The sequence below is a fragment of the Scyliorhinus canicula genome, chromosome 11 (assembly GCF_902713615.1).
Source record: "Scyliorhinus canicula chromosome 11, sScyCan1.1, whole genome shotgun sequence".
NCBI lineage: Eukaryota > Metazoa > Chordata > Chondrichthyes > Carcharhiniformes > Scyliorhinidae > Scyliorhinus > Scyliorhinus canicula.
Genome location: NC_052156.1, coordinates 130,883,232 through 130,911,069, shown reverse-complemented (window position 1 = coordinate 130,911,069; position 27,838 = coordinate 130,883,232).

The window sequence follows — 27,838 nt, the reverse complement described above, 5'->3', positions numbered from 1 at the left end:
TCTACCCAAAAGCAGAGTATTGCTGCTCAATTACTTCCCACATAAATGTGACAGATATTTATCTCCAGGAAATGATGTAGGCTATTTCTGGGACTTTGAGATCAAAACAGCTTGAATGGGTTCCCGTGCTAACATACACTGAACCTTATCCCTGATACCATTCCAATAAATGACCTCTGCACCCTCTCATAGGCCTTGATTTGGGTGGCATGGTAACACAATGGTTAGCACTCACAGCTCCAGGGTTTCAGGTTCGATTCCTGCTTGGGTCACTGTCTGTGTGGAGTCTGCATGTTCTCCCCGTGTCTGCGTGGGTTTCCTCTGGGTGCTCTGGTTTACTCCCAAAGTCCAAAGGTGTGCAGATTAGGGCGATTGGTCATGCTAAATTGCCCTTAGTATCTAAAAAAGGTTAGGTGGGGTTGCTGGGTTACGGGAATAGGATGAAGGTGTGGGCTTGGTAGGGTGCATTTTCCAAGGGCCGGTGCAGGCTCAATGGGCCTAATGGCCTCCTTCTGCACTTCAAACTCTATGATTCTATAGATATCTTTTTGAAATGGCAGTGCCCAGAACAGAACACAATACTCCAGCGGAAGCCGAACCAGTGGTTTCTAAAGATTTTGTACACCATGCCTCAATTTATAAAGTATTAGAATTGGGTGATGAGGGGTGGGATGGCTTCTTTCTTTTCACACTCATCATTTGACCGCAACAAGGCATATTTTCTTTAAAAAAGGATATGCTTGCCAATTCAGTGAGAGTTTAACTGTTTACACACTGTGACTTTAAAGGTCACAACCAGGCCAGTTTTCTTGAGTTTTTGAAAAAAAAAAGCCCCAAAATAATAGTATTTATTGTACTAAACTCAGTCTAAGTAAAATAATAAATCACTCACGCACACTCAGGATCATACATAAGAAAACAGGTTACCAAGTGGGAAGATGGATTAAAGTGACATTTTAAAGTCTGATAAAGATTGGAGTTATACGGGTCTCATTAGTTGGCGACTTGAATGAATCCAAGCAGAGCTTGTAGGCCTGTCAGGATTCAGCTTCCAGACGGTTTAAAGGTGTCGGTGGTTCATTTACCTTCCGGACACAGAAGCTGATGGGTTGTGTTTTTTGTTTCAATCTCTGCCCGTGAGACATGGAGAGTCAAACAGGAGACAGGGTTTGAGCTGGAAGGATCAGCGGAGAGAGAGAGGGAGAGAAAAAGGGTGTCCACTCAGGATGGCACGGTGACACAGTGGTCAGCACTGCTGCCTCACAGCACCAGCGACGTGGGTTCAATTCCAGCCTTGGGTCACCTGGAGTTTGCACATTCTCCCCAGTTCTGCATGGGCTTCCTCCGGGTGCTCCGGTTTCCTCCCACAGCCAAACATGTGCAGGTTAGGTGGATTGGCCACGCAAAAATTGCCCCTAAATGTCCAAAAGATTAGGTAGGGTTATTGGGTTATGGGGATAAGGTGGGTCATGGGCCTAGAGAGGGTGTTCTTTGAGAGGGGTCGGAGCAGACTCGATGGACTGAATGGCCTCTTTCTGCACTGCACTGATTCTATGTTTCTGGGACCTTCTGTCCGTAGCTCTTGTGTGCTGATGGTTTCCAGATTGGCTGTTTTACCTCTGGTCCTTGCAGTAAATAAGTTGTAATATTCTGTACAAGTACTACAGGTTGGAAATGCTCGTCTTCCCCATGCTCGTCACAGAGTATGAGCTCTCCCATTAGGGGTGGGGTATCTCATTAATTACTGTATAAAAGGTCGGCCAATAAGGCACCAACCAGAGGAGAACTAGGCAGGAAACTACTGGGTGGTGTACATATCATTCTTGTAAATAAACTTCATTTCTTACTTTACTCGGTATGGACTCCCGTGTCCTTATTAAGCAAGTATTGTTATTTGATGTCTGTTTTGATCATGTGACCACATTCAACTGTCCACATAAATGGTTTGAAGTTAGATGACATTACTGCACAATGGGAAATGTATGATTGCTGTTCACACCGACTTCTGATGAACTGTTTACTCTGCAGCTCTCTTTGCTAAATATCCAGCTTGGAGACAGTGGGCGTGATTCCCCGGCCCTAAGCCAGAGCAACCTCGCCGTCGTGAACTCTGCTGTGTTTCACGATGGTGCGAAACGGCCCCGATCGCGATCGATTCTGGCCCAGGAAATGGGCTATGATCGGGGCCGCGAGGAACACAGGGGGGGCGTGGCGCGAAAGCAGCGTCGTCAGCGTTTTAAAGGGCGCGAAGAGCCGCCCCGAGGTTCCGGGACACGGACCTGGACACCCTCCTCGATGAGGTGGAGCTACGTCGGGCCATCTTCTGCCCAAGACGTGGGCATCGCCAGCCGCCCAGCACAGTGAGACGCGCCTGGTGTGAGGTTGGCACCGCAGTGAATGCTGTGGGACACACCCCCGGTCTGGGAGCAGTGCAGAAAAAAGCTCCATGACCTCACTAGGGCTGCCAGGGTAAGTGCCACGAGGGTGCCCCTGGGTCACAGCCAACTCTCCCCCCACCCCCCCCCCCCCCCCTCCATGTCCCTCATCAACCCCGCCCCCCCGGGCACGAGGGGGAGGGGGGCGAGGGTGAGTGGAGGGGGATGAACAACGTTGTACCCGACCCACATGAGCACCGCGACCCCCTGGAGAGATGCCATGCTGTGGCTCCAACTTTCCCCCCACCCAGCATTAATGTAGCCTATATCTGAACGCCCTGATGATACCCGCCTAATTGTGATGCTCTACCCATGCCCCCCCCCCCCCCCAAACAAGACAAGACAGCTCACAACAACTGCGAGCGTATGAGAACCGGAGGGGGTTCGCCTGTGCTACACCCCCTAACTGTTTACGAACAGAGGGCACTGGACCAGCTGGGGGATCCGCCACCCAGGAGGTCGGGCAATGCGAGGTTGGAGGCGCAGAAGCAAGTGAGACAACCCTGCATGACCCCCCAAGCCCCAGCCCGTCATCGCCCCCCTTACTCTCTGCCCACTGTACCACCCATCCTCTCCCCATCACACTCTGCCCACTGTACCACCCATCCTTTCCCCCTCACACTCTGCCCACTGTACCACCCATCCTCTCTCCCCTCACACTCTGCCCACTGTACCACCCTTCCTACCTCCCCTCACACTCTGCCTCCACCACCACCGTACACCCCGCCGAGCGTGTCTAACGAACCCCGGATCATTGTGTTCCCCAGGGCCAGCCGCCGAGCGTGCAGGGTCGTCTCAGCCAAAACACCACCGACCATCCACAACGTCACCCTCACCCAGGGTCGCACGGCAGAGGGTGGCAGGATGTCGGCCAGGAGGGCCATCCTCTCATTCCGGGCCTCTTGAGGAGGATGCACAGAGACGATGCTGCTGCCCATGGGACGGACAGTGACAATAATCATGGCTGTGCGTTGCCCTAAGGTCAGGCCATGAGTCACGACAGTGACGGGGACAGGACGGGGACAGTGGACGTTGGCGCACAGAGGACGGCCACACAGTCGACGGAGTCACCCGGAGCGGAACATTACATGGGCCACGTGCGCCCTGCGCCGGGCCATGAGTGGGACCAGGACACGCCGGACTTCCTAACAGACGATGACCTAGAGCTTGCGGCACTGCTATCTCCCAAACCATCCACCATCGCAGAGACACTCACCTCGGTTGAGCAAATAAGTGATGAGGCTCCTGGGTCACGGCCTGGTGTGCACCACACAGCTGAGCCGGTACAGCAGGTGGAGTTTGGAGCAGCTGAGGGGCTGGACGCTCGGAGGGCAGCTCAGGCCCAGCATCCAGCTGCCACCCAGACGGTTCCCGGGTTCCTGGATGTACTTGACCCACCCGGACACCCGATGCATGTGGAAACCCAGGGACACAATGATGGGATGAGGGCCATCTTCCAGCAGCTGCAGGCGCAGCTGGAGGAGTCCATCCGCATCCAGGAGCAGGGAGTGGTGCCGCTCATCGCAGCCACCCAGGCCAACACCACACGGGTGACGTCCGCAGTCGAGGCAATTGGTGAAACGGTTTCGGCCATTGGTCAGGTTCTGCAAGGCATCGGGCTTCGGCACTCCGCCGCCAGCTACCCCACACGGGCACGTGATGGATTGTCTGTGATGAACGCAGCAACCACCGAGATGGATGGTTCAGCTATTGCCATGAGTCAGACTTTGTCTAACGAATCTGAGTTCACAGCTCATCGCAGATTGGGCTGTCATCATTCAACATGGCACTGATCACACCCGCTTACACAGTCATCAATACAGTGCTATACCGTAGTGCCGCAATGGAAAGGTGATATTGAATTGGTGCCGTGTACGTGGAGCGGGGATGGGGGGTTGGAGGCTGTGTGGTGCCCGTGTGCACGACTGGCGATGCAAGTGGTAGTGTTCAGCGAGCCCCTCCCATGCAGTGCGCGAACGTTGCAGCCACCAACACGTCGCGTGCCCACTGTCCTTGACGGTGCCGTCGTGCAGCCTCCTGGACATTACCAGCACCCGGGTCGTGTCTGTGTCCTGTGCCCCACGCCCCACCCTGCTGCATGCTATCCTCCTCCACCTCCTCCTCCTCATCCTCCTCCTCTTTGTTAGCACCGCTGCCATCACCTTCTCCCTCCAACTCCTCCACCAGCGCATCTCCCCTCTACATAGCAACGTTGTGCAGCGCACAGCATACGGCAACTATGCGACCGACCCTGTCGGGCCGGTACTGCAGGGCCCCTCCGGAGCGGTCCAGGCATCTGAATCGCATCTTCAGCAAGCCGAAGCACCGCTCCACCACACCCCTAGTTGCTGCATGGGCCTCATTGTATCGGGTCACCGCGTTGGTCTGAGGCCTCCGTATCACCTTTATCAGCCATGACCTCAACGGATAACCCCTGTCGCCCAGCAACCAGCCCCTCAGCCGGGGGCGGGGGCGTCCCTCGAACATTGCGGGGATGAACGACTGTGCAAGAATGTAGGCATTATGCACACTCCTGGGGAACCTTGCACACACGTGCATGATCCTCATGTGGGGTCGCAGACCACCTGGATGTTCATGGAGTATGTGCCCTTCCTGTTAGTGAACACTTCCCTGTTGTCTACAGGTGGGCGCATAGGGACGTGAACACCATCGATCACTCCCTGGACCATCGGTATCCCGGCCACTTTGGCGAATCCACGGGCTCGTGCTTCCTGATGCGCTCGGTCCTCGGGGAATGTAATGTAACGGTCCGCGATGGCAAACAAGGCGTCAGTCACGTCCCGGATGCACCTGTGGACCGATGCCTGTGGGATCCCAGATAGGTCCCGGCTTGGAGCCTGGAAGGAACCGGAAGCGTAGAAGTTTAAGGCCACTGTCACCTTGACGGATACCAATATAGCGTGTCCTCCTCCCGTTCCACGTGGTGCGACCGTCTCCCTGCTGAACCTGCATGTGATGTCCGGTAGGGCCTCGAATGACATTCGGTCACGGTACACCTTCAGCTTTGATGGCCGCCTGTGGCGTCCTGGCTCCATCATCAGTGGCTCCTTCTCCTGGTTTGGCTGGTTTAGCTCATTCAGCTAAATCGCTGGCTTTTAAAGCAGACCAAGCAGGCCAGCAGCACGGTTCGATTCCCGTACCAGCCTCCCCGGACAGGCGCCGGAAAGTGGCGACTAGGGGCTTTTCACAGTAACTTCATTGAAGCCTACTCGTGACAATAAGCGATTTTCATTTTCATTTCATTTCATTTTCCTCCTCCTCCTCCCCCCCCCCCCCCCCCCCCCACCTTGCACTTCGATATCAATGCCCGCATCCTGTGCCTTCCTCACTGTTTGGGGGTCAATGTTCCCCTCGGCATCCCCCTGGACATATTGGGGCAGCAGGGTAGCATGGTGGTTAGCATAAATGCTTCACAGCTCCAGGGTCCCAGGTTCGATTCCCGGCTGGGTCACTGTCTGTGTGGAGTCTGCACGTCCTCCCCCTGTGTGCGTGGGTTTCCTCCGGGTGCTCCGGTTTCCTCCCACAGTCCAAAGATGAGCGGGTTAGGTGGATTGGCCATGCTAAATTGCCCGTAGTGTCCTAATAAAATTAAGGTTAGGGGGGGGGTTGTTGGGTTACGGGTATAGGGTGGATACGTGGGTTTGAGTAGGGTGATCATGGCTCGGCACAACATTGAGGCCGAAGGGCCTGTTCTGTGCTGTACTGTTCTATACCAGCCATGAGCGCCTTCGGCCTGCACAGCGATGACGGGCGACTCTGAGGCTATCCCCTCTGCTGCAGCAGTAGCCCCTGCATCTGCATCGATCGTGGGCTGCCGCAGTCGATGCTGCTGGATGGCCAACTGCAGTGCAGCGGCTGCAACCACTGCGATGAACATCACTGTCTGGTTGGCATGCGTGGTGACCTGCAGAAGGGTGGTGGGGGGGGGGGGGGCAGAGAAATGACATGTTAACAGCCGGCTGCCATGGGATTCCTGTGTGCCCCGGTGGCCTGGTTGCGCTGCTGACATGCAGCCAGCCTAACCCCTGGTCACTGCCTGCATCCAACGGTCAGTTAACACTGTCCTCCTCACCGGTGCGCCTGTTGCCTCTGCCCACAACAACCTGAGGGCATGTCCTCATCACCGTCCTGCCATGGCAGGGCGGCTGACATGTGGCATCTGTGGATGGACGACCCCCTCCACTCCCTCCCTCCCCCCCAACGCCCTCCCCTCCCACCTCCACTCCCTACCCCCTCCCACCTCCCTTCCCTCCCTCCCCTCTCCCACCTCCACTCCCTCCCTCCCCTCTCCCACCTCCACTCCCTCCCTCCCCCTCCAACCTCCACTCCCTTCTCCCCCTCACACCTCCATTCCCTCCCCCCTCCCAACTCCCTCCCTCCCCCCTCCTAACTCCCTCCATCCCTCCCCCCCTCCCAGCAACCTCCCTCTCCCCCCTCCCAGCTCTCTTGCTCTCCCCCTCCCCTCCCCCTCCCCTCCCCCCCCCCCCCCCCCCCCCACCCCCCCCCCCCCCCCCCCCCCCCCATTGGCCACAGCATTCTCGGAGAAGCCTTCCCCAGTCTGCAGGAACTCCTGGACAGTCCGCTCACCTCCTCGCTGCTCAGCGTCAGCCAGCACTGTATTTAGCAGGTATGAATTGGGGTCACGCCGTGGGGACTTCGGCCCATCTGGGCCGGAGAATAGCGGGGGTACCTGAGAATCACCATTTTGGGTGTCTCGGGCAATTCTCCGGCTTGCGACGCGCGGAACCCGACGGGACCGATTTCGCCGGTTGGGAGAATCGCAGGAGCGCGTCGGGCCGGCGTCGCGTGGAAAACTGGCGCGGCCGGCGATTCTCCCAACCGGCGCTGCCTCGGAGAATCACGCCCAGTAAGTCTGGGAGTCCATGGATTTTCAGCTTTGGTAAATACAAGTGGGTGGCCATGAACCTGGAAAGAAGCTGCACATGGTAAAACAAAAGAGCAAATGGGCATCAAACAAACTATAGTTCCAATTGCCACTGATTAGTAGGATTTGTGTTTGAAGGGATGACATGCCAAGAATATGCTGTTTCCTTCTCAAAAAAGGTACAAATAAATTACTCTCAATGCTTCAGGAAGATCAGAAATGGGAACATTTGCATCTCTAGACCAGTAGGTTCAATGTATTTGCCATTTATCTGCTATGGATTTGACCTGGCACTTCAGCATCAATCTGTAGTGATGTTCCTGATCTCTCATTTCAATATCAGTAAGAAGTCTTACAACACCAGGTTAAAGTCCAACAGGTTTGTTTCAAACACGAGCTTTCGGAGCACGGCTCCTTCTTCAGGTGAATGGAAAGGCTTGTTCCAGAAATGTTTATATAGACACAGTCAGAGATGCCCCGGAATGCGAGCACCTGCAGGCAATCAAATCATCAAAGATGCAGAGAGAGAGGTAACTCCAGGTTAAAGAGGTGTGAATTGTCCCAAGCCAGTTCAGTCGGTAGGCCTCTGCAAGTCCAGGCTTGTTGGTGGGGGCCGAATGTAATGCGACATGAATCCCAGATCCCAGATACCTTAGCTATAAGTTTTTGCTCAGCAATTTTGCGTTGTCGCGTCTCCTGAAGGCCTCCTTGTAGAATGCTGACCCGGAGATCAGAGGCTGAATGTCCTTGACTGCTGAAGTGTTCCCCAACTGGAAGGGAACAGTCCTGCCTGTTGATAGTCGCACGATGCCCGTTTATTCGTTGTCGCAGTGTCTGCATGGTCTCGCCAATGTACCACGCTTCGGGACATCCTTTCCTGCAGCGTATGAGGTATGTTGGACTTTAACCTGATATCTTCAATATCAGTGTATCCCATATATCCTCTGCTGAACTGCTGCATGTTTAAAGGGAGGGCCAGGATCTCACCTCTCACAAACACTGGGAGGAGCTTTCTAGTGCAATATTTGCTGGTCCCTAAGCCATCACTGTCAATTAATCACCTTTGTTGGTGGAGTACCTTAAGTTGGAAATATTGATATTGAAATGGATGTCGATCTTCCTCACCGCTCTGGCATGCTTCAATGCGTTGCTTTTATTTTCCTTTTTAAATCAGGCAGCAGAGACTTTCATTTGGGAATAGCTTCACAGTCTCTGGCTACTTTTTTTCAAATCTCAACCCAATGGTTTGAACAATGGTGCTGCTCTATTGTTTTAACAGTTGAACAATAAGACTTTTTGTCAACTCAAATATCAGATTTTCCCTGCTGTGATTCCTAAAGGCATCGAATTGTTTATTTCCACTCACCTATCTTGGCATCTGGGCAGCACGATACCACAAGTGGATAGCACTGTGGCTTCACAGCGCCAGGGTCCCAGGTTCGATTCCCTGCTGGGTCACTGTCTGCACGTTCTCCCCATGTCTGCATGGGTTTCCTCCGGGTGCTCCTGTTTCCTCCCACAGTCCAAAGATGTGCAGGTGAGGTGGATTGGCCATACTAAATTGCCCTTAGTGACCAAAAGGGTTTGGAGGGGTTATTGGGTTACGGGGATAGGGTGGAAGTGAGCACTTAAGTGGGTCGGTGCAGACTCGATGGGCCGAATGGCCTCCTTCTGCACTGTATGTTCTATGTTCTAAGATCTGTTTTTCAATTCACCCTTAGTTTCACTTCATAAATTTCCTCTATCTTTGACTTTAAATCTAGTTTTTAAAACACATTTGCTCCTCTCTGCTCCCATGTGTTTAAATCTTAGCTATATTAAATTTGTAACCTCATTGCCTATATAGCTTACCATATAGTTTACCATATTCCTCTTCTGTGTGTTTTGGCTGCAATTCCAGACCAAAGTTCATCGATTTTATTTCCTCTATTCTCTCCTTCACCCTTTTCTCACGATCAGGGTTTTTTTATCTCTGCCCTCAGATAACCAACTTCTCAAACTCCAATTCTTCAATGCTCATTGCCTATTCAGCCTCCATCCAAGACTTAACTTCCCTCCTTAATCTGTGCCTTTTGAGGCCAGAGAAAGGCTCAATGAGGTGCTTGTCACTGCTTTAGGTGAATTGACCATGAACAATGAGCAGAGTTATGGGGGTTGGTAAGTGAGGGGGCCCAGGTAGAGTGCTCTTTCAGAGGGTTAGTACAGACTTGATGGGCCGAATGACTTCCTTCTGCATTGGAGGAATTCTATGGATTCTAATGAGCAGCAATCATAAATTCTGCCCAACCTGTTCGCCTGCCCAGGGCATATCTTGCCAACTTCCTTCCCGATGCTGTCATCGGTCCAGTTGTGACACTATGAACTCTGCCCATAAACTGGCTGCCACTGCTCCTCTCTGTAGCTTCCTTCAAATATATTTTCACTTGTTAATAAAACTCTAGTCATCCATAAGTACACAGTGGGTAATCACCTCAACATGATGACCATATAACAGACATGAATGATGGGTAATGACACCTTTCTCCTTCGTGAAGCATTCCCCACCTGATATATGTTCCCCCACTTGCCCCGTTAAAACTGTCACAAGGCAGTACAGACCTTGTATATTTCTAACGCTCATTTTGGGCGAGTTTGATGGGGTGTTTCCCGTCGGCTTTTTGGATGAGATCCACACAGGTGCTCACCCACACTTAGTTATTTTTTTGGGCCTTGGGGAGTTTCTCCCAGGTCCAGCCCACATTTTTTTCACCTGTGGGGAGCTGAATTTGCCGGTGAGATCGGCTCCTCAGAGTTCGAGGCGCCCTTTTGACCACAAGCCACAGTGCACAAAGGTACTTTTCCAGAACAGCCACTAACTCCATGCCTCTCCTTGACAACTGCCTGAGGCTGAGCCAACTTTGCAACTTTGACGCCCAACTTGACCCAGGGATGAGCTCCCTAACACACCTCTGTAACATCATTAAGATCGCATATTTCCACCTCCATAACATTGAGATGGGCAGTTTAGGTCGATCGGTCATGCTGAATTGCCCCTTTCTGACCAGACGGTTGGATGGGAACAGGGCGGCGGACGTGGATCTAGGTAGGGTGCTCTTTCGGGGATTTGGTGCAGACTCAATGGGCTGAATGGCCTCCTTCTGTACTATAGAGATTCTATGATCCTATGATTGTCTGACTCTACTCTTTCCTCAGCTTATCTGCAAAGGCATCTGTAGAGTTGATTATTTTAATACTATTGGTTGGCTTCCTATATTCTACCCTTTGTAAATCTCTAGTAATTCAAAACTCTGTTGTCCATGTTCTAACTTGCACCAAGTCCCCCTCACCGACCTTTCACTGCGCTCACTGGTCAATTAACATTTTATCTTAAAATTCTCATCCTTGTTTTCGAATTCCTCCATGGACTGAGTCCCCCCTATCTCTATGATATCCCTGAGCCTCACAGCCCTCGAAGATATCTTTTCTCTGCCAACTGTGGCCTCTTCAGCACTCCAGATTTAATTATTCCACCATTGGTGATCATACCTTCTGTTTCCTGGAATCCATGCTGTAGAACACCCTCCCTACACCTTTTGTCTCTCTCCCTCACTTACCTCTTTTAAATCGCTACATAAAACGTACCTCTTTGACCAAGCTTTTGGCCATTGCCCTGATGTCTTGTGGCCCAGTGTTAAAACTTGTTCCAGAACGTTCTTGTCAAATGTCTTGCGGTGTTTAATTTTGTTGAAGATGCTGTATAAATGCTTACTGTTCTGGTGGTAAAAACTCCATGCAGCAATGAGGTTGAAGTTATTATTCAAAATTATTGTCATAAACCTTTACTATACCATGTTGTCACATTTCTGGATTTCCAGCCACGTCACCACAGGTGTAAAATATACTGCTGCTGAGCTCACTTTAGCAGTCAAATGGTTAATTTCACAGAACAAGAGGGGTTGGCAGATTCTGATGAGGTTTGTGATGGGGTGGCTGAGCCACCTGATGAAGACAATGAAGACGAATTTGACACCTGAGTGAACATTCACATTCATTGCAGCTGTGACATACCATTCATTTTGAACTCAGCAGGGCTCATTGCCAGGTTGAGCCAGTGAATCCTGCTGGATAGATGTGAGCAATCAGTTTGACTAAATGCTAGCACTAAAGAGGCTTTCGAAACAGGATGGTGCACAATCGGTCAGGAAACAAAGGGATGAAATAAAAATTGAACATGGAAGAAAAAAGTTAGAAAATTAATTTTGAAGACATCCCAGTGAAGTCGGGTGGCACAGCACACTTAGTTTATATTATTAAACAAAGACGAGTTGTACTGATGGAAATAATTCAATTGAGTATAACTGCTATTCTGATGAGAAATAAAACAGTTTATTGACTTGAATCCAATATTACGTTATTATTACAATATTACAATATTATTGTTTTCTCCATCCACTTTCAGCAAGACTGAAGAAATACAAATACAAAGATACAAAATACAATGGGGCAGCACGGTGGTTAGCATAAATGCTTCACAGCTCCAGGATCCCAGGTTCGGTTCCCGGCTGGGTCACTGTCTGTGCGGAGTCTGCACGCCCTCCCCGTGTGTGCGTGGGTTTCCTCCGGGTGCTCCGGTTTCCTCCCACAGTCCAAAGATGTGCGGGTTAGGTGGATTGGCCATGCTAAATTGCCCGTAGTGTCCTTAAAAGTAAGGTTGGGGGGGGGTTGTTGGGTTACGGGTATAGGGTGGATACGTGGGTTTGAGTAGGGTGATCATTGCTCGGCACAACATCGAGGGTCGAAGGGCCTGTTCTGTGCTGTACTGTTCTATGTTCTATGTTCTAAAGAGCACAAGTGTGGAGTCCAGATAATAAGGAAATGTTATTGTTACACGCCGAGGTTATGTTCCAGCAGAAGTAGATCAAAGGCAGTGACAGTCAACTTTCATCAAAATTAGATGCTCAAACCACGTAAAGATGTGGCTGACGCCACTGAATCTAAGAATGGCAGCCACATGCGCAACACATGCCCTTCGAGTGCTAGTTGCATTGTGCTGACATGCATGCCAAAAGAAAGTTACAGGTTCAATGCGAGAGATACATGCTTGATTTACAGAATCACAGAATACTACAGTGCAGAAAAGGTCCTTCGGCCTATCGAGACTGCACCGACGCATGAAAGGCCCTGACCAGTCCACCTAATCCCACTTGCCAGCACTTGGACCATGGCTTTTAATGCTATGGCATGCTAAGTACTCATCCAGGTACGTTTTAAAGAATGTGAGGCATCCCACCTCTACCATCCTCCCAGGCTGTGCATTTCAGAGAGTCACCACCCACAAATCTTCCTCAAATCCCACCTAAACCTCCCACACCTCACTTTGAATTTGTGTCCCCTCGTACCTGACCCTTCAACGAAGGCGAAGAGCTGCTCCCTATCCACCCCCCTGTCCATGTCAAAAAACTGACACTACCAATTTAGTCCAACCCACCTGACAATTGATCAACCGCATCCCAAAAAGTAGGAAGTTGGTTAAAATACAATCTTCATCACAACACAGGTTCCACAATCATTGAGAATATGAAAAACTCCAGTACTCACTCTGTGACCACACTCAATTATTGGTGGTTTGTCCAGACATTTTCAGGAGCACACTTGGTTAACCAGCACCTATCCTTGTTTGAAATGAATGAACCCTTTTCATGGAGCACTCATTGGGTTGCAGTGTCTTTTCAGCATGACAAACCCAAAGTCAGAAAAAACAGTTGAAAAATAAACACAAATGATGTCCAGCTCAAATGTACTATTGAGATAGTTTAAAAAAGAGCTGGTCATTTACTTCAGGAAGCAAAGTACTGTACACACCCCTGTCAGCATCAACATTAGCAGTTTCAAATTCTGAGGGGTGTACATCTCCAAACATCTGTCCTGGTCCACCCACATCGATGCTACCACCAAGAAAGCACAACAGCACCTATACTTCCTCAGGAAACGAAGGAAATTCAACATGTCCACATTAACTCAAACCAACTTTTACAGATGCACCATAGAAAGCATCTTATCTGGCTGCATCACAGCCTGGTATGGCAACTGCTTGGCCCAGGACCGCAAGAAACTTCAGAGAGTCGTGAATACCGCCCAGTCCATCACACGAACCTCCCTCCCATCCATTGACTCCATCTACCCCTCCCGCTGTCTGGGGAAAGTGGGCAGCATAATCAAAGACCCCTCCCACCCGGCATACTCACTCTTCCAACTTCTTCCATCGGGCAGGAGATACAGAAGTCTGAGCAGACTCAAAAACAGCTTCTTCCCCACTGTTACCAGACTCCTAAATGACCCTCTTATGGACTGACCGCATTAACACTACACCCTGTATGCTTCATCCAATGCTGGTGGTTATTTAGTTACATTGTATACCTTGTGTTGCCCAATATGTATTTTCCTTAATTCCCTTTTCTTCCCATGTACTTAATGCTCTGTTGAGCTGCTTGCAGAAAAATACTTTTCACCTCGGTACACGTGACAATAAACAAATCCAATCCAAATCCAATCCAATCCAATCCAATCCAACCCAAAAACATCACGGGCGAAATTCTCCGACCCCCAGCAGGGTCGGAGTATCGCCTGGGTCCGCCGAAAATCCCGCCCCCGGCGTGGCAGAGATTCTCCGCCACCCGGGAATTGGCGGGGGCGGGAATCACGCCCCTCCGATCGGCGAGGCCCCTGCGGCGATTCTCCGGCCCGCGATGGGACGAAGTCCCGCCGCTGGGAGGCCTCTCCCGCCGCCGAGGTTTGAACCACCTCTGGTGGCGGCGGGATCGGCGGCGCGAGCAGGCCCCCGGGGTCCTGGGGGAGGGCGCTGGGCGATCGGACCCAGGGGGGTGCCCCCACGGTGGCCAGGCCCGTGATCGGGGCCCCCCGATCCGCGGGCGGGCCAGTGCCGTGGGGGCACTCTTTCTCCTCCGCCGCCGTCACGGCCTCCGCCATGCGGAAGCGGAAGAGAATCCCCCAGCGTGCATGCGCCGGTGGTGATGTCAGCGGCAGCTGCCGCTGACGTCACCACCGGCGCATGCGCGAACCAGCGAAGGCCTTTCGACCAGCCCCGGCGCCGGGCGGCGGGCCTGAAAGGCCGCTGGTGCCGGTTTTGACGCCAGTCGTCGTGGTGCCAACCGCTCCGGAGCAGGCCTAGCCCCCAAAGGTGTTGAGAATTCCGCACCTTTGGGGAGGCCCGACGCCGGAGTGGTTGGCGCCACTCCCCTACGCCGGGACCCCCCGTCCCGCCGGGTAGGGGAGAATGCCGCCCCACATTAAAATTAGGGGCCGCCCAAAAAACTAGCTGCACTCTCAAGTCCAAATTAATCATCATTCTGAATTTCTGCCCATTATGCCTGTTTATAAGCCTTCAAAAAGACTCTCAAGATTAAACACAAATACAAAAACAAAACGCAAGAAAATGTTGTTCTGGCAACATCTGTAGAGGGAGAAATAGAGCTAAAATTTCAGGGCACTGCCCTCTCGTCAGAACTGGCCTTAGCTGGTAAAGCTCTCTCCACAGATACTGCCTGACTCACTGAGTATTTCCTATTTTCAATACTTTAACTTAAGCTGCTTTCATTAAGAACACCCACAGGTATATTCGAATTTTATTTTTGAATATAGTACATTTTGCTTTTTGATACCCCAAGAAACTGACCATGTCCACCAGTGTAAATTGTAAAAAATCTTACATTCTAAAACACTGCCCAATTTTGTTCAACAATATGCAAATTAGTTTCTGCAGATAATTAAGGTTAAAAAAAAAGCATTTCTCAAAGTTAGTGCAATGTTGGGCACAACTTTCCCCCAGATCACTGATTGTGTCTAAAATAGATATTCTACCCTATTACCTCTAATGTCACAATTCCACTTGCAGTAAATATATCTCCTCAATTTTACTGACACCATTGGGTATTGGATTTTTTTTTAATGCAGAATGTGTTTCAGCAAATAGGTTTATAAAATGGAATTGTAGGATTAATATAGCAGAGACAGATGAAAATTGACATTTGATGTTTTCTTAAATGATGATGAATTCATTCCAGCATTGCAGCTGAAATGTAAGAGAAAATAAAGACAAATTACTTTTTAGTTCATTACTTTGAACCAACAAACCATGAGATTTGTGTATGCATATCATATCCAAGCTCATTTCCAAAAAAACATCAATGTGTCACTCAGCACGTTCATTTGCAGCCAATAAGTGCAGACTTTGATTTCTGTTCATTAGAACACAGCTTATCCTTTTCATTAATAACTTCTGCAATTGAAATCCCACACTGCTGAAGGAAAAAAAATGTTTTATCACATAAATGAAAAATTGTGCAAAGAAACGGTCAAGAAATAGAGAAAATATATTACATTCTGACACTTTATTTTTTTTTAATTTTTCCAATTAAGGGGCAATTTTGGTGTGGCCAATCCACCTACCCTGCACCTCTTTCGGGTTGTGGGGGTGAGACCCAAGCAGACACGGGGAGAATATAATAGACATTTGCAAAATAGAGCTCGTAGGGTTTCCACTAAAAGTAGAATTAACCACACTCGAATCTGAAAAACTAGTTTCCAGCTGAGGGCAACTCTTGCCTTGATGCACAACCAACACACTACGAGTTGGGTCACAAAGTAAATTGCATTATGGAACCCAAATGGGATTATGTTTATTTTTCTCTCTTCTTTTAGCTCGTTCTGCGCTTTTCAAGTTGCTTTCAACGAAATGGAAAATGAGGTGGTTTGCGTACCGAGCGCCGAGCCTGTAGCATCCCAAAAGCAAAAATATGGCACTTAACCCACTGAAATCACTCTTACTCCAGTTTTCAAGTAATAAAACTAGTTTTGAGGTTTTTAATGTAATTAGATGTTTTATTTTTTTTTTAAATTTTAGTTTTGAAGGGTTTCATTCGTGTGAATATGTCTATTGGTCCAGAATTTGTGGAAGTGGGACATCATCCGCCATATCTCATTCATTAGACTTAATTGCTCACCCTCAAGCCGACAAAATCTTTGCACTGGAAAGGGGAGCAGTTAATGAGACATCTGGGACATAACCAGTGAGCTTTAAGTATTAGGAAAGAAACATAGGAATGATGGTGAAGGACACAGGATAAATTAGAGACAAGTCAGATACAGGAAGAAAAATGACAGGCTGAATTTTAACTGAAAAAAGAGACACATTGTGGCCACGGAGTGGTTAGAATCTCGTTCTGTTCTTTGCCTACCCAAACCCACTCATTTCCAGGTTCTACTGAAGCAGAGATGTGAGCAGGTGACCGATCCATTCCAGAGAGGCACGTTGTAAATTTCAATATGATAAGGAGGATCCAAGCCTCATTGCTATTTGACTTGTGAACTTGAACTTATGTCAGCTGTGTTTCCTTAGCATCAGAGAAAGCAAATAGTTTCATTAAGAAGATAAACTGGTAGATTCAGGTGAGTTCTTTCACCTCATGGATCCATGAAGACTTCCCATGTACTCCCAAACTTTCCCAACGAGTTATCTGATCATCCCCTAAAGAAATATCACTCCTGTCCCCAATCACCACATCCCAAATTCACCACCATCGCCATATTCTCACCTCCCCAACACCATCAGACTGTGATCACCCAACCCCCAATCAGAACCCAATCACCATATCACCATCAGGCCTCAATCCCTCCATCACTCTCTGACCTCCACCTCTTCATCATCATCAGGCCCCATCTCCCCATCACCACCGTACCCCGATCTCTCCATTGCCATCAGATCCGAATCTCTCCATCACAGTAAGGTCCTGGTCTCACCATCGCCATCCAATCCTGATCTCCCCATCACCATCAGACCCTGATCTCCCCATCACCATCAGATCCCAATCTTCCAATCATTATTAGATTCTGATCTCCCAATCGCCCTCAAGGCCCAACCTTCCCATAACCATTCTCTACATTACCATCAAATCCCGGTCTCTCCATTAGATCCCAATCTCTCCATCACTGACAGTCCCCAGTCTCCTCATCACCAACAGGCCTCAATTTCCCCATCACCATCAGATCCTGATCTCTCCATCACCATCAGATCTCAATCACCCCCCATCACCAACAGGCCCCAATAACGCTCCTGAGCACAAGACCTCTGATCATCCTGGCTCAGGAGTCCTGGCTCTCATCCAGGATTATCTCCAGCTCCATTTAAAAGCACCCACAACCACAATCGCACCCCTCTATCGGCCCTTCACATTATTGCTTCCCCGATTGACACTAATCCCCTCATTCCTCATACAATCATTACCAACATCCTGTCTGAACCCAATCCTGATTATCTCTTCATTCAACCCACCTCACACTTCCATATGACCCCATGCCAACCACAAATCGCACCCTCACATTCAGTTAATGCCCCTCCGATTGACGTCTTCTGCAGTTGACGCCTCTCCCATTCACCTCTGGTCAATTCAGCACCTCCCCCAGGCAGACACACTGGCTTGCCAGTTCCCGTTGGAGGTTTATCAAGTTGCTGCAGTCTTCAATGGCTGGCCTCACACACAACTGAAGAGCTTTCCAACCACTGTGTCAGAGAATCCCAACTGGTGGGTTCCCCCCAGCTGTCAGACTTATCCATATCCTGAGAGTCCGGTCAGCAAAAGAATTAGAGAACATAGAACATACAGTGCAGAAGGAGGCCATTTGGCCCATCGAGTCTGTACCGACCCACTTAAGCCCTCACTTCCACCCTATCCCCGTAACCCAAGAACCCCTCCTAACTTTTTGGTCACTAAAGGCAATTTATCATGGCCAATCCACCTAACCTCCATGTCTTTGGACTGTGGAGGAAACCGGAGGTCCCGGAGGAAACCCATGCAGACATGGGGAGAACGTGCAGACTCCACACAGACAGTGACCCGAGCCTGGAATTGAACCTGGGACCCAGGCGCTGCGAAGCCACAGTGCTATCCACTTGTGCTCCCGTGCTGCCGTTATTCTGCCGTATGAGAGCGAAGGAAAGTTTAGATGAAGAGAAAATGAAAAAAAAAAGACAGCAAGTAAATGCAAGTGCAGCACAAATTGGTCAGCAGCCTGTGGTGATTTTCAACTCATGGGGCACTTCTTCATTACTGCAAGTTGCTAGATGATGCACACTAATAACAGCAAACTCCATTATATCTGCCTCGATGTTTTGGCAGCTGTTTTGTTGGGTACCAGTGCTAAAGCGAAAGTGTGAAGAGAGGATCGGAAGGTGGAAGAAAAGCGGCTCTACCAACTGGCTGGTTGTAAAATGTCAGTGTTGCTTAGCTTTAACACTTAAAATTGTGCTTTTTAATGTTTGCACAAGCAGTTTAATCTGGTGTTGCTAACAGCACATTACAATTTAAATCCACAAATCCACTAAATTTTTAGTCAATAAACTTCCACTCAATTTAATTGGGTATGGCTGATCAGTGCGCGTGTACTTCTGCACAAAATTGGTAATTTTAAGTTTCCTTTGATGGTGAACTCGAAGGGCTGACATCCCACTCATGCAATTCCAATGAGGAGAAATGCTTACAGGAAGCAGGAGTTGAAATATTGTGGGCTGTCGGTCTATGATTTTCAGAACAACTTGCCTTGTATGCAGGGTCAGAGCATCAGCGTTCCAGTGGATTGTCAATCTTTTCATCTTTAAAAGTGAACTGTTGTGATCTGACCACACTGCTGTTTAGTGGCTTAAGCTGATTAAGATTTAAGATTTAAGATTTGAGCTGAAAAGTGCAACTTGAGATACTGGACAACACTGTCAATTGACCTAATTGTACTTGGATGAACTTAACAGTTCTTTAAGAGGTTAAAAGAAAACAACAGCACAAATAAATCAACCAGAAATGCTTATTGGACATCTATACCTTGAGCATGCTATCCAGATAGTTTTAAAGCTTAGGAGTTTCAAGTTTATTAATTACAAGCACAGAACTAATGTGCATGGAATTCTAAATATCTGAGCTTTAACTTACTGTGGGCAAGCCATTGGCATCACTATTTAGAGAAATTAACTAAGTATCAAACACATTGATTACTTGGAAAAAGCAATTAACAGATGAATTAAAGGAATAAGAATGATGCAATGCCTCCAGCTGACCTTCCCATGCTAATCTGCTTCCTTTTTTCTTGTTTGCACTGAGTGCTGAATTTGGGTGCATTTGAGTGCTATCGTGAGAGTTTGGTGACTGAGGGATATTAAAGCTTCATTTTTATCTCAAGTCTAGTCTTTCTTTTATTTAGTTAATTAACTTAAAAGTTGACATTTGGGTTTAGAACAAGGTGAGTTTTCAATCAGCTTTAACCAGAGGTTCTATTTGCAGCTACTTGCAACTGGATCACGTTGCAACTGGATTGGTAAGGGGGAGGGTGAGCAACCAGAAGTCGTGGTGCACATAGACACCAACGACATAGCTAAGAAAAGGGATGAGGAACTAAAAAGTGATTTCAGGGAGTTAGGTTGGAAGCAAAAGAGCAGGACAAGCAGAGTAGTGATCTCAGGATTCCTACCGATGCCACGTGCAAGTGAGGCAAGGAACAGAGAGTGAGTGCAGCTGAACATGTGGCTACAGGGCTGGTGCAGGAGGTAAGGCTTCAGATATGCGGATCATTGGTATATCTTCTGGGGAAGGTGGGACCTGTACATGAAGGATGGATTGCACCTAAACTGGAGGAGCACCGATATCCTGGGTGGGAGGTTTGCTAGAGCTCTTCGGGAGGGTTTAAACTAGTTTGGCAGGGGGATGGGAACCAGAGATATGGATCAGAGGATAGGGTAGCTGTTGAACAGGCAGAAATAATATGCAGCAAATCTGTGAGGAAGGATAGACAGTTGATAGGGCAAAGTTCCACTCAGTGGAATGGGTTAAAGTGTGTCTGTTTCAATGCAAGGAGTGTCAGGAATAAGGGAGATGAACTTAGAGGGAAATTATACTGCTATTAGACAGGAGCTGAGGAGCATAAAGTGGGAACAATTGTTCTTGGGGAAATGCACAACAGTAATGTGGGGATTGTTTAAGGAGCACTTGCTGCGAGTGCTAAATAGTTTTGTCCCACTGAGACGAGGAAGGAATGGTAAGGTGAAGGAGCCTTGGGTGACAAGAGAAGTGGAGCTTCTAGTCAAGAGGAAGAAGGAAGCTTACGTAAGGTTGAGGAAGAAGGATCTGACTCGGCTCTAGAGGGTTACAAGGTAGCCAGGAAGGAACTCAAAAATGGACTGAGGAGAGCTGGAAGGGGGCATGAAAAATCCCTGGCGGGAAGGATTAGGGAAAACCCCAAGGCGTTCCACACTTATGTGAGAAATAGGAGGATGATCAGAGTGAGAGTAGGGCCGATCAGGGATAGTGGTGCCTAGAGTCTGAGGAGGTAGGGGAGGCCTAAATGAATATTTTGCTTCAGTATTCACTAGAGAGAGGGATCTTGCTGCTCATGAGAACAGCGTGATAGTTCTCCATAGTTTCAATAGTTTTTATAGCGTGGATCCCAAATCCATCATGCTCTAACTGGGCACTATTAAAATAGTATACAGGACATCATTATCTTTTGATTTTATATTCAATATATTAGTTTACTTTTTATATCTTTATCCACCTGAGCTGCTGCCTTTCATGTTCCATGAACCTGTACCTTTAAATTTCTCTGCTGTTCCATAGCATTGAGGCGTGGGTTTCCTCCGGATGCTCCGGTTTCCTCTCACAAGTCCCGAAAGAGGTGCTTGTTAGGTAATTTGGACATTCTGAATTCTCCCTCAGTGTACCCGAACGGGCACCGGATGTGGCGACTAGGGCATTTTCACAGTAACTTCATTGCAGTGTTAATATAAGCCTACTTGTGACAATAATAAAGATATTACTATTATTTCATTCAGACTATAATTACAACTTTTTTTGAACAACATGTATCATCACACAGATCGTCAGGTTAAATCACCACCAGTCAGCTCTCTCCCTAAAAAGGGAAAGCAGCCTATGGTCATCTAGGACTATGGTGACTTTACCTTTACCAACATTAAATTTCATTTGCTCATTACCCGGTCTTATCAATACTCCTTTGCAGCTTCCTTTTGATTTTTGAAAGAATTAACCTATTTTGGTCTTGTCTTCAAATGCTGGCATCATCACTTCTATACCTATGGACTGAATGTTGACCACCACAGGGAAGTGGGAGGGTGCTGGTAAAACTATTGGATGCCAGGTCAAATTGGCTGCCTGACGCTGTCACCCAGTTGGGATATTTTCCCGATGCTGTGACTGGAAGCAGACACCAACTCCAAGGAAATGGGCAGCCAATTTGCATAATCAACTAAACTAGTTGTTGTCTGAGATAATCTCTGACCCCATGGGGAGACCACCAGCTAAGTGGAGCCAGCCTTTCAGTGGCAGCCCAGGGGAGAGGGCTTCACTGAATGAAAGAAGGGGCCATGGGCAGGAAATGCAACATCTGTGATATCACCATTCTCCCTGGAGGGATTTCCCCTCCAAACTTCAGTCCTGTGAACTTTTTGCTATTTTTGTCAACTGATTTGCCTGTGATCCCGAGGTCACCTGCCTACCTGAACAGTGCCTTCCTCTCCCAGTGGTGCTGCTGAGATTGCACAGGTGCTGGCTTTGTGATTGGATACACCTTCCTCCCTCCTCCCATGTAATTTGAGACAAAAAAGGGAAGAAAAACCCAGGGCGATAAAGAAAAAAACTGATTCTGGAAAATTCGTCTCCCTGTCTCTCAGGCAATTGAAAACCAAGAGTTCACATGGACCAAGTATTCTGTGTGAAGACATGTATCTTTTTATATGATGTGGTTTCTGCCCCAGTTGAAAACCAATACGGTGGCACAAGTGGATAGCACTGTGGCTTCACAGGTTCGATTCCCCGCTGGGTCACTGTCTGTGCGGAGTATGCGCGTTCTCCTCGTGTCTGCGTGAGTTTCCTCCGGGTGCTCCGGTTTCCTCCCACAGTCCAAAGACGTGCAGGTTAGGTGGATTGGCCATGATAAATTGCCCTTAGTGACCAAAAAGGTTAGGAGGGGTTCTTGGGTTATGGGGATAGGGTGGAAGTGAGGGCTTAAGTAGGTCAGTGCAGACTTGATGGGCCGAATGGCCTCCTTCTGCACTGTATGTTCTATGTTCTATATTCAATGAAGATGTTCAGAGACTCTGCACCTACCACACAGGCCTGCAATTCATTCAAGAGACTCACTGTTCTCTGGAAAAAAAGAACCACATAGTATCCAGCCTGGCCCTACGCATAAACAGTTGAAATTCATGTCCTCTGGCCATCCCATACCTTAAAATCTGGAACAATCTGTGTAATATGCCAGCCTGATTACTGTGGCATGGCCCTTTAAGGGGGCGAGTTGCCAGAGTTTTATGTGACCCAATGATCCAATAGGACCAAAGCATGCAAATCCTGGGGGCAGAGTGTGGGTGTCCCAGTTAGTTAGGAATTTGGAGTCTTGGATCATGGTAGCATTTATCTCACTCTCGGTATTATAGTTTCTTACTTTAATAGATCACTCATTCGCTAATCTACCTGGTGGTCCCCCCCCCCCCCCCCCCCCCCCCGCCTGTCAGGATATTACATTGGCGATGAGGATCAACCGGAGTGCCTTCCTGCTGCTACTGAAAGTGGAAGAACAGACCTCGTGTGAAAAAAGTTTCCTTCAAAACAAACTCGTTCAATGTGACTGACAGAATGCCCCTTTCTGGCAAACCAAATCCATTTGACCCTAACATGGAGTAAAGGGCATTATATGCCGAACACCTACATTATTTTTTCAAGGCAAATGAATGGGAGGGGAGGAAATCCTATGAATGGCCTGTGGGGCTCCCACTTATAATCTGATTAGGAGACTGACTTCTCCAGATGCCCCTGCCTCCAAATTGTTTGAGGAGCTGGTGGAATTAATCAAGAGATATTATCACCCAAAGCCTTTGATAATAACGCAGCATAACAAATTCAATTTGATGACAACAGCCCCAGGGGAGACCATCGTGGAAATTTGTAGTGCGCTGAAAACAAAAAGTTGCACAATGCGAGTTCGGGTCTGTACTCAACGGCATGTTGAGAGACGGGCTGGTCTCTGGTGCTACCGACACGGCCATGCAAAAAGAATTGTAAGCAGAGGCAGAAATTACCTTAACAAAGGCATTAAAGATTGCCCAGGCTATGGAAAGCACTGAAGGGCGGGGGGAGGGGGGGGGGGGGAGGGGGGGAGGGGGGGGGGGGGGGGTTCAATGCAATTGCAGAGCAAAACAGGTGAGATCCACTAGGTTTGCCAAGAAGCCATTGGCAGTTAGGGAACCAGAGCTAACAGGGCAGAAACAAATGAACAAAGAGGCTTGGAGCAAAATAGAGTGCAGCGATATAGGGAATTTGGTCAGTAGACCAGTAATAATGAAGAATGCTACCAGTGCAAAGGGAATCACCTCCAGGAGAGATGTAAATTCAGGGAAGCTACATGTTATGCCTGCAATAGGAAGAAATGCAAGACTAGGCAGAACTCACGGTGGGCCATCAAAAAATACCTCTGACTCCAGTACACAGTGTTGAGAATAGCCCTGAAAATGAATCTGAAGTATATGGTTTAAACAACAGCCAAGTGGGAAAGATGCCCCCAATTATGATTGTGTTGATAGTAAATAGTTAGCCACCTGCACCAAACTTGATATGAGTCATGGGTACCAACAATTAGAGTTAAATGGACATGGACATGGGGGCTTCTGCTGCAGTTGTAGGTGAACAAATTTATGATTATCTGCAAGGTGGGATCCAGCCCCTGAAGTTATGAAGCACGACAGCCAGGCTAGTGACGTACACTGAGGAAGCTTTAAAAATCCTAGGAATTATCACAATGTCCATAAGCTAGCAGAACCAATCAGGTCAACTGCCCCTCAGAGTAGTGAGAGGACCAAGGGCCAAGTCTGATGGGCCGGTATTGGCTTCAACAAATTAAATTAAATTGGCTCGACATCTTCCAAATTAATGAAGGAGGTCTTCATGACATCATAAAAAAATACAGGAGGTGTTCCCAAGGTGAGTTAGTCAAGATATGGGGCCTGAAAGCAAAGATTTGCATGGATCCAAAGGCCATACTCAAGTTTTCCAGAGTTCAACCATCCCCTACACCTTAAATGAGTAGGTTGACCCTGAACTCAAGCGGCTAGAAGAATTGGGGGGGGGGGGGGGCATGGTAACACAGTGGTTAACACAGTTGCTGCACTGCTCCAGGATCCCAGGTTTGATTCCCGGCTTGGGTCACTGTCTGTGTGGCGTCTGCTCATTCTCCCCGTGTCTGTGTGCGCATTTCCTCTGGGTGCTCCGGTTTCCTCCCACAGTCCAAAGATGTGCAGCTTATGATAATAATAGTAATAATAATCTTTATTGGTGGATTAACCATTCTAAATTGCCCTTAGTGTCCAAAAAGGTTAGGTGGGTTTTGTGAAGGCCACGAAGAATCCAGCACGAGTCTTCAGGATACAAAGAAATAACATTTATTTACAATAACATATATATACAACAGCAGCAACTTCCCTTGCAGCTCACTCCTCTCTCTCTCTGCTGGTTCCAAACTGGCCAGCTCTATTTATACAGGGAGTCTGCTGATGATTTTTCCGCCCCCCTCATTGGGGAAGCTCATACTCCCACAGGATTGTGGGATTGTCATTAGTCCCCAGCCAATGGCAAGCAGGCAGGTTATAACAGTGGGGTTACTGGGTTGCGGGGATAGGGTGGGCTTGGAGGTGGGATGCTCTTTCCAAGGGCCGGCAGATTTGATGGGCCCAATGGCCTCCTTCTGCAATGTAAATTCTATGATTCTATGAATTGTTTATCATCAAACCTGAACGGTTTTTGGAGTGGATAGTTCCAATCATGCCAGTGGCGACACCAAATGGAACCTTTAAAATATGCAGGGATGGCAGCATGGAGTTGGAGTGTTTATTATTGCTGCTTCACGGCGCCGAGGTCCCAGGTTCGATCCCGAGTCTGGGTCACTGTCCGTGTGCAGTTTGCACATTCTCCCCGTGTTTGCATGGGTTTCACCCCCACAACCCAAAGATGTGCAGGGTAGGTGGATTGGCCACGGGATTGGCCATGGGATTTCCCACTGAAGCAATCCCACACCTTGGGAAACCCATGGGTGGAGGTGCATTGCCAGCTGGAAAGGTGAATTACAACGGGCGGAGAAATCCGTCTGTGGTAATTTAATTCTTATTAAAGGGTTTAAATTTTCCCCTCATACAGTGATTAAATTGCCTGCCATTAAAGTTCACCAGATTTGTGCCGTCTTCTTTTTCAAAACCTAGCACTACATTGGCCACTCCCCAGTCCTCCAGTCAACATCCACAGTCTATGAGAGCCTGGAAGTATAACTTCCAGAGCCTCAACAATTTCTCCTTGTATAACCTTCTAGATTGTGTGATGAATCATACAGTGCCCTTTGTTAGCATGGTACAGGTGTACCTCTGCAGCTACCCCAAAGGATGGCAATCACTTACCAGAATTTGAATTGGTACAGAAGAAGCTTGGCTCATAGCAAAATTGACTAAAGAGGGCAAGTTCTCAACAAGTTACAGCTCTTCAAGGGTTACAGTTTGCTATGAAAGGGGAATTTAGGGTATTGCCAGAAAAGTGGGCTGATTGTTCACAATAGATAGAGATACTGGCAATAAGTGATCTCTGTAATGTTGAAGAGTTGGAGGCAATACTGTAAGAGGTGCATCAAAGGAGAATTGTCTTACTTAAAATGTATGTTCTATGTCCTACCGGTGGGTGGAATTTCCTTTCCCGGGTCCTAGATACCAGGGAATAACCACTGCTGTTAGGTGTCTGGATGGCACTTAATATGGTGGGCCTTCCCTAAAAAAGATGACATGGGGCTCTTTCCAGCTCTCCCGCTGATGCCTCCCTTAAAAGCCACCCACTCTGAGCCCATTTTTAATATTCAAAGTTGTTCAGGCTCTTGTATCACAAAGATCAATCCAAAATAGCATGCTTGTTGGGAATGGGGCATTTTTAGGTTTCCTGGTGAAAAATAAACTGAAGGGTTAAGAATCAGGACACCTGAAAAGAAGAGGTAATAGTGATTAGATGGTGTCAAGCTTCGGCATTAAAAGTCTAAAGATTATGGAGGGAAGGAAAGATTGAAGAAGGCAAGGGAGTAAATTTTGTGAAATTGGAAATTTACGGGTCATTGAGGACAGAAAATTGCAAGCAGAGTGCCCGTGAATTTCCAATTTACACTGGCTGTATACGAAGCTTCACCAACAGCGTATGGTCTTGGGAAAAATTAGCCTGAAGAGTTTCATAGTTTAGGATCCTTGAGTAGAAGATGGTCTGATGAGTTATGATTTCAGCACAATGATGCATGAAGGGGAAAGAGCATGAAGGATGATGCATTTGCTCCTTAAGAAGACTAAAAGAGCAAAATTCATACAGTGGTTCAAGAAAGAAGAAAAGAATTAAAGTGTGCTTACAGAAAGTACTTCACAAGTGATGGATTAGGTTTGAAACACAATCATTGCTATTACGTTCACCAACATTGCAGCAAATTTGTGCAGTTAGGCCTGACAAAGAGAAAGTCAGATGATTGCCCATTTAACCAGATTATTTATGATGGTGCTGGCTGAGGGAGAAATGTCAGCCAGCTCACTTGGGAAGGTTTCTGCTCTTCTTTGAGTGATACCGTAAGAAAGTTGAGACAGAGAAGTTTGAGCTTCGAGATGAAAGGGGGATCCTCCATTAGATGAGCATTTTCTTGGAATGTCCCCGGAGTATGCGAGAGACAAGAGAAAAGACTGCCCCTCTACAGCAGAACTTGCTTACTAGCATCAGTTTTGCGTATTACCAAGGATGGTACAAGCAGGAGCACTGCTTTTAGGTTTAAACGATTCTTCACTCCTCATACAGAAAATTATGCACTCAGTCCTTTTTTACTAGCATGAATAAAACAGGGGAAAAGATCTTTATTTAAAAAATAACCTCAGGTACAAGTTTGCCTGTTATTCCTATGTTTGGCATGTTAGGTTTGTAGTACAATGCTTTCTTCAATAACAATGTTACTTTACTTCTGTTAACAGTAGAAGGAGCAACCATTCTCTTTATTAAAACTGCAAGTTCCTGATCAGCAAAAAGACAATATTCTATCTTACATTTCATTCACTTTAACTCCAATTTTTTTTAAGCAGTAGAGAAACAGGAAGCACCAGAAAATGCCTCACGTGGTTTCAATACTTCTATGTATGGTGGTCTGTACAGAGCTTGAAGACATTCTAAATTGGCCCCGAGTGTCCAAAGGTTGGGTGGGGTTATGGGGATTGAAATGAAATGAAATGAAAATGAAAATGTCTGGTTGTTTGTTCACATAACTTGGACACTTACGGGATTAAACTTTTTGTTATGGGACAACATATCGCTGACAGAGGGCACGATCTTCCGACCACGCTGCGCCAGAAAAGTAGCTCACCGGTGGAACCATGGAGACCTCGCTCCCAGGATCCACC